Here is an 8,559-nt window from a genome sequence, read left to right as displayed (position 1 = left end):
AGTGCCATTCAACCACACAGATAACAATAATAACAACATCATTATCATCACAAGTAAGCTCAACCATCAACACACCACATACACTTCCCAAATCCTCTTATTCTCTGTAACTACCTTAGCATCAATACTCATCTCTACTTCAATATCACTCACAAACACATAGACTCGACAATTTTAAGCAATTAATCTTCAACTAACAAAATTAAACAGTTTAAAGGCTCACCCAATGTTTAACACCTTCTGAATTGCTCTTCCCCCAATTCAATTATACTCAATCCTTAGAATTATCGTCTTCAAATCCTAATCTCAATCACCACCATCAACTTCACCATCTGAGACTTGATTTCACATGAAATGCCACCCTAGTACACTCAACTAACTAAACCCAGTCTTTACTTCTTCTTATTCATCACTAATCATAATTCCAGTTCATATTGAGAAACCCAAATACATTGATTCCTCCTCAAACCGACTTCAGAACAACCCCACAACTTCAATCTAATCCTTACCACTTGTTTCGTCATCCAACCATAGCTCCAGTCTCATCTCTTAAATCTTCAGAACCCAAATCAACTCTATAACCCTAATTTGATTTTCTTATGATTCACAAAAACATCTTCATCTCTGCAATCAACACACGAAACCCATCTCCAGATAATTGATTTCATAATCAATATCCCGTAATTCCTCAGTCGATTCCATTTTTCAAAAACCCTAACTTAATCTTTTCTAACTCGTCACTTTTCTTAACTCAGAACCTACCACAACACAATCATCACCACCAGGAACCCTTCCTTAATCTTTCTACTCTCAGTCGATCTCAAAATCCTCACTTTTGATTCTCAAACTCTAAACAGATGAAGAACAGGGGAAAGAGAAAGAAGAAGAAGAAGAAGAAGAAGAAGAAAGAAGAAGAGAAAAGAAGAAAATGAGAGTTTATCTCTCGATTTGGCTAGGGATAAGGCCGACCAGGATTGTTAAAGGCACTCGACCAAAAGATAAGGGCTGCCAAGTCGGTTAACTTCAGAAAGACCAACTTACCTTCTTCGTCCAATGTCCGAATGACACGTTCGAGTAGACCAATTCGCATAACTTTTCGAGATCTATCTACCGATACTAGTTTCGTATCTAGGTCGTTGTTAGACTAATTCCTATTAACTAATGTTCGTGTTAAACTAATCGAGTTATTATCGACTAAGACGTTTCTTGACTAATCTAATAGCGTTGACGGGCTAGAGGATCCTTACAAACACCACTCTCAGAATGGCCCTAGATGAGCCAATGCAAAAATACCGCCTGTCTCACAGAGTAACCACCGCTTCTTCGGCATTAACAAGTTACCTCAGAATGGACTACGTAAAAAAATCAGACAAATACACATACCAAAAAAATCTCTAACCAAATCAAGGGATGGGATATAGCCTCATCTATCCCATTGCTAGGCCCGTCCCTGCGTGTAGGAAATACGAGTTTGGATGGCTCCCCAAATCCATTTTCGAAAGGTGAATAGAAATTGAATCTGTTCGCAAAGGATCCCAACCGTTGTGTCCGAACGTTTTGAATTGAAACGGTTTTCTCAACCGTCACGTCTTTTGGAATGTTGTAAAACGTTGTTCTGCAACAATGGAAAGACACAGAAAATTCTCAGTCGCTTGTACAAAAATAACATTTTCTTTTAAAGTCTTCAGAGAGAGAGTTTGGTGCTGCTTCGTACTTCGATTGATTTGTGTTATCCATGTGCAAAGCTAACATTAATAGGTATAGTTGTATCTTGGATCAACTTACTTATGGATTCGTCATTTGCATCATTAAAGCAAGGGAAGTTAAAGTTTTCAGGAAAGAGGATTACCTCGCCTCTATACACTACTTTCATTCATTGGTTTTACTGTATGCATCTTGTTTTAACATGTTTGTGTTCTCAGAGAATTCTACCACTGTTTCTGCTTTCAAAGATATGTTTACAATGGGTTGCAGACAAGGTGTCTGTGATTTTGTCGCAAACAAGACTTGTGCAAATGGGTATTGAGTTTTGGTACTCTAAGAGCAACCACAACCACGACCAAATTTGGGGACTAAACCCAAATTTGGTCTCAAAATGTGCCGCAACGGAAGGGACCAAACCCAAATTTGGTCGCCAAAATTAGGGTTTGAGACCAAATGTGGTTATCAACCCGGACTAAACGAAGATATAGTGGGACGGAAGTATTAATAGCGTATGAAAGCAGGCGAGATTTTAGTGACCGTATGAAATCAGACGAGAGTATAATTACCGTTTGAAGATGGGGCGGTGATACAATTAGCGAATGAATCAGGCGCATCTATAAACTCCGCATAACCGAACGCATGTAATACATACGTCCCAACACAAGCGTAGTTATATTGTACGCCTCAATGGGACGTTGGTATATTGTACGCCCCAATGGGACGTTGTTTTAATGTACGCCCCAATGGGACGTTGGTGTATTCACTCGTTTAGTGGGATAATACGTTATTAGAAGAAGATTAGTGGGCTAATACGTTATTAGAAGAAGATTAGCGGGCTAATATGTTATTAGAAGAAGATTAGTGGGCTAATATTTCTGTAAATTCACTAATCAGGCGGTCATTAAAAGTGCGCCTGAATCAGGCGGACATTAAAAGTGCGCATTATATCAGACGGTCATTAAAAGTGCGCCTGAAATCGGGCGGTCATTAAAAATGCGTCTGAATTGGGGCGTTTTTTATACTTCCACCTGACTAAAAAATAGTCTTCCATGGCTGTGTTTGATCACTGTAAATGCCAAAAAAGTTTAGCTTTTGGTCTGCTATTTGGCATTTGGTCGATTCCATGACTGTGGATGCTCTAAAAATCCATTGTGTGGTTTATAACCCAGATTTTCCAACAGCCCCATCACAGTTCGACTTTGCATAGTCACATTTAGGATATATCCACGGGGCTGGAACACAAATAACTCCGTGTGGAACATGCTGCAGTTGATGTGATTTATTTTTCAATTAGCGAATCTACCCCTTAAAACTATTTCAGTTGTTTTATCTATCTTAAGCAATTAGCAAACTAATTTATGCACTAGGGAATAAAGAACCACTTTATTTATTGAGTTTCAAATGCTTTTCTCATATAGAGTAAATAACTGATCGACTACATTCCGACTTATTTAATTGGTGCATTCTTTACCACAACGGAAATCATAACAATCTTTCAATTCTTGTAGGTGAAGATCTTGAGGAGCGCTTTTGTTGATACAATTCATGACAGCACAACCAAGCTTGCAGTAGTTATGAGCTGAGGTGGTGACCTTATCATCGATGGAATCCGCTCCTATTCTGCATTGTATCAAACAAATAAGAGGACATATAGTTGGTGTTGGTCCGCTTGCACACTGTGCTCTGCATAAGTTATAACACGTCTCGTTACCTGCAATACTCTTCCCTGCAAACATTCCGAGTATTAAAGTTACCATCACAAAAATCATCTTCAAATTCTTTCCTTCCATTTTAAATCACTCTTTATCTTTCTGGCTCACTTGCTTCAATTCTCTTGAAATTTTGATGGGATGACTGCTCTCTCTATTCGATGGCGAATTTATAGTGTAATTCATACATGGAAATGAATCCATGCAATAAATCAAAATATCTCTTGGGATCTTTGAAGATGGAAACGAATCCAGGCAATAAAATCATATGTCGTCATAAATTACATTTGTAAGAAAATGAATGGAAATGTTATGGCAGAATCTTATCTGTTGTCACTCCGGATCGATTACATGTAATTAAGGAAATAATATTTCGAAAATGGAAAAAATACATTTATTGCCCATGCAGATCCATCTCGATTCTCAGTGAAGATATTCTTTGGTAGCAACTTCCTAACATCAAGCACTCGTGGCCTAATGGATAAGGCGTGCAATTGTTTTCTTTTTCATTTTTCTCTTTTGACTTTTGATGTCTGGCAGGTTTATGCAATTTATTTATTTTCATTTTTCTCTTTGGAGGTCAGGTTTATGATGCTCCTGATTTTTACAAGAAAAAGGAACAACTTCAATGCAATAATGGAAATGTGCGGCATTTGCTATGTAGATTTTTATCCATACAGTTTCTACTTCATTTTTAAGAGCTTTACGGAGTTTGCCGCTGCACTCAACCACGCTTGCAGGAAGCATCATGAGCAGAAGTTTCTTTAGCAGCATCATTTTTTCCAATAGGACTGGACAATCGACCATATGTCTTTTGTGACATTATCCTCCGAACACAATTAGCATCATCAGTGAGTTAAAACTTAAAATTAAGTGAGATTCTGAATTTAGGGTTCTTGTTAAACTTCCAGATAAATGTCGTTCAAGTGCCATTATGTGTAATATTCAAAACTCATGTGTGATGTTTTAAATAGATAAAGATACTTTAATGGTGTGTTTGTGTTTGGTTGCAGAATTTTTAAGATGAGATTTGTATAATCAGGGGATCTGGTTGGATTACAACTTTCTTAGCGGGTTTAGTTGCGTGAATTTACAATTTCCATAACCAAACACACCATAGTAATTCAATTTGAAAATAAAAATCTAAAAATCTTATAGTATCGTGTTATCCATATCCCATGTATAGTTGTTTAGGTAGTTCCTTTGTAGACCCTATGCACACACCTAAAATGTGTAGCACTATCTGCAACAATCAAGGCTAGACAACATATGGTCACACACTCACATGCACTCGTTATATGTTGAATCAAAGTGGTCCATACATGTAGGAATCATTGTTATTGACTCCTCGTTTCTTTAGTCCGGCAATATCTTTTCTTTTAGGACCATCTCTTCTCATCCAACAAAATGTATATGTTTTTGGGAGATCCAAAGCTAAACACTTTAGCGTAAAAATAAATAAATCTAGGAATAAACGAACATGAGTCGTTTATGACCTGATCATCTCTGCAGAGTGCTAGATCTTTTGGAATAATGAGTCTCACACAAAAACCACATGTACAACCAATAGTTGAATACCACCATCAAGCTAGACCATGTATTCAGCCGCTATAAGAGCATGTTTGGGCATGAGAAATATGATTATTTTGCTTCTTTGGAAGCAGAAATCATAAGCCAAAAAATTGTTATTTTGAAGTCATTTTGAAATTGTATCATTAAACTAACAGGGGGTTAGTCGTGGGAGAGTTCGAGAGATTTTAATGTATTTAGGTTTTCTCCTGTTAGTCCTGAGGGAGTTTGAGGGAGTCTCTCCAAATCTCCGTTATTCGTGGGGGAGTTTAGAGGAGTCTCCTAAACTCTCTAGAAAACACATGTTAGTCGCTGGGGAGTTTAAAAAAAGCTCTTGAACTCCCTGTTAGTCATAAAACCCTACAGTACTAGGGAGTTGGTTGCTTTGGGGAGTTCGAAGGAGTTTTTAGTGTATTTTGGTCTCACAACAAATCTCTCAAAAGATTAGAGATTTGGGAAGGAGTTTGGTGCGTAGAAAACCATAGGAGAAAGAAGAGGAAACATTTTTTTCCAGGTATGTTTTTTTTCTTCTTTGATCTCCATGATTGTTTATAATAGTTTGACTTGTGTACTATTTTGATTGTTTTTCATATATTTGATCTCCATGATTGTTTATTTTGATTGTGTGTATAGTTTTTTTTGTGGGTACTCTCTCTCTGTCAAAACCCTAATTTGTGGTTCAAAAGATCTTGGTAAGAAATTGCATGATTTGATTATAATGATATCTTTAAATTCAACCGTTGGAATATGATGAAATTGGAGTATGTCGTAGTTTACCTTGTTATAGAAGTACAGTAAAATGTTCACACGGATCAGGTCACGTTTGCTACTGCAAAGCTTGCACAATATATGACTATGTTCTGCTGAGTTTAAATCCCGAATAGGGGACTGATTCCTATTTATCTCATTCTCCGCTTATCGGACAAAGCTGAAATTTTAGTATGATGTTTGTATATATGAAGTTTACCTACTGTAGAAATTTCATGAAGTTCTTATCACTTTAGGTACACCAAAGTGTGAGAAATCCGGAACTGAATTACGTATGCACGTATTGAAAGTAGTCGGGTTCTGAGTAATGTATCTTTTTAATGAACCGTTGGAATGTTATGATTTTTGAGTGTGTTGTGGAATATTGAGTTTTAAGTGTACCATAAAAATTTAAAGAGGATCAGGTAAGTATTAGTACTGCAAAGATTGGACAATCTGAAACTGTGTTTCGGTGAAACAGAATTCCTTTACAGCTATCTTCATAATTTGTTATGTCATCATGCATTAATTGGCTTGCTAGTTTGCATGGGTGTCATTGAGAATCACTATCACTTGTTAAGTCATCTTATTTAGACACATACATATCTTCTATTCTATATGCCAAAGTTCAATACAGTGGCGTACTTCATTCCGTATTGGCGTGTTTTAGCCAATTCATACGGTGCTTTTTTTATAATGATATCATTAAATTTAACCGTTAGAATATGATGAAATTTGCGTATGTCGTAGTTTACCTTGTTATAGAAGTACAGTAAAATTTTCACGCGGATCGGGTCACGTGTGCTACTGCAAAGCTTGCACAATATATGACTATGGTCTGCTGAGTTTAAATCCCGAATAGGGGACTGATTCCTATTTATCTCATTCTCCGCTTATCGGACAAAGCTGAAATTTTAGTATGATGTTTGTATATATGAAGGTTTTCTACTATAGAAATTTCATGAAGTTCTGATCACTTTAGGTACACCAAAGTGTGAGAAATCCGGAACTGAATTCTGTATGCACGTATTGAAAGTAGTCGGGTTCTGAGTAATGTGTCTTTTTAATGAACCGTTGGAATGCTATGATTTTTGAGTGTGTTGTGGAATATTGAGTTGTAATGTACCGTAAAAATTTCAAGAGGATCAGGTAAGTATTAGTACTGCAAAGATTGGACAATCTGAAACTGTGTTTCGGTGAAACATAATTCCTTTACAGCTATCTTCATAATTTGTTATGTCATCATGCATTAATTGACTTGCTACTTTGCATAGGTGTCATTGAGAATCACTATCACTTGTTAGGTCCTCTTATTTAGACACATACTTCTCTTCTATTCTATATGCCAAAGTTCAATACAGTGGCGTACTTCATTCCGTATTGGCGTGTTTTAGCCAATTCATACGGTGCTTTTGTTGCAAGGAGTTGCTAAGGGATTTTATTTGATTAACAATTTGGATAAGTAGCTCTGCGTGTTAGTACTGTGTAATCTAGTATCACATTTTTTTATCATGTTTACATTAGACTGTTTGGTGTTATTACTATCCTTGCTTTGTGAAGTTCTAGTATTAGTCTAAGTACTAATGTAGCTAACATGTCACACCATAGAATGGAAAAATCCAGCCAACCTGCTGAAAACAACAAGAAGAAAAAGAATGTTAGGAAGAATAAGAATACGGAACCGGAAACGGAAGTGACTACGAATTACAAACAATGGACAACTCGAGAGACTGAGAAATTATTGGAACTACTGGTAGAAGCTACACTTGAGAAGAAGAAAGACACTAGTGGATGTTTTACTAAGAGAATAGTGGAAGAGGAGATACTTCCAAAACTTAACCAAGCATGTGGTTGTGACAAATCTTTTGAGAACTATAAAGGGAAACATAGATGGCTGAAGACTAGATTTGGTCAATACCAGGATTTGTTTAAATCTTGTACTTCTGGATTCGGTTGGGATGATGCTAACAAGATGATTACTGGATCCAACGAGATGTGGAACAATTACTTTGAGGTATGTGTGTGTTACTTACTGAAAACTAAATTTGATATTTTTTTCTTCTATTTTGTGCAGAGTTCTAATTCATGCTTTATCCTTTATTTATTTTTTGTATGTTAACAGAGCCATCCAAACCAAACTAACTTAAGGGAAGATAATGGTAAAGACTATGATGACTTGCTTATTGTTTTTGGGAATAAATGTGCTTCTGGAAAAGTTACAGTTGATCTTACCCATGAGGGTACAAGTGCTAGAACCTGTGATAAGGAAGATGAACAAGATGATTACTTCGATGTTGATTATACTCAACGAGAGCAATATGATAATGATTTTAACGTATCATACGTGGGATATGGCTTAGAGGAAAGTGATGAACAAGATAAAGATGAAACTCAAGATATGAACACAAAGAAAATTCCTGTCATAAAAACGGCACCAAAGAAAAGACCAAGGTATGACATTGGTGACTCTTCTACATCAACTAATCCTACTGGGAAGTCTGATTATCTAGAGAAATTGATTGTCAACAGTTCATCGATTGCTTCTTCTATTGATTCAATGCATGCTCTTATTGAGAAAGAGAAAGAAGACCGTAAAATTGAAAAAGAAATGCGCAGAACTGATAAGGATAAGAAAGATAACCAAGTATGGGATTTTGTTTATGGCATGAATGAAATTTCTTTGGAAGATAAGCTGAAAGTAATTGAAATGCTGGACAACAATCACAAGAAGAACTTATTCATACGTTTTACTCCTGAAGAGAGAAAGTTGTGGATTGGTTCAAAGTTAAAAGCATAAACCTGTCATCTTTGCAAGTTTCTATTAGGTTTA

The sequence above is a fragment of the Papaver somniferum genome, chromosome 9 (assembly GCF_003573695.1).
Source record: "Papaver somniferum cultivar HN1 chromosome 9, ASM357369v1, whole genome shotgun sequence".
Lineage (NCBI taxonomy): Eukaryota > Viridiplantae > Streptophyta > Magnoliopsida > Ranunculales > Papaveraceae > Papaver > Papaver somniferum.
This window is presented reverse-complemented; position numbering follows the sequence as displayed.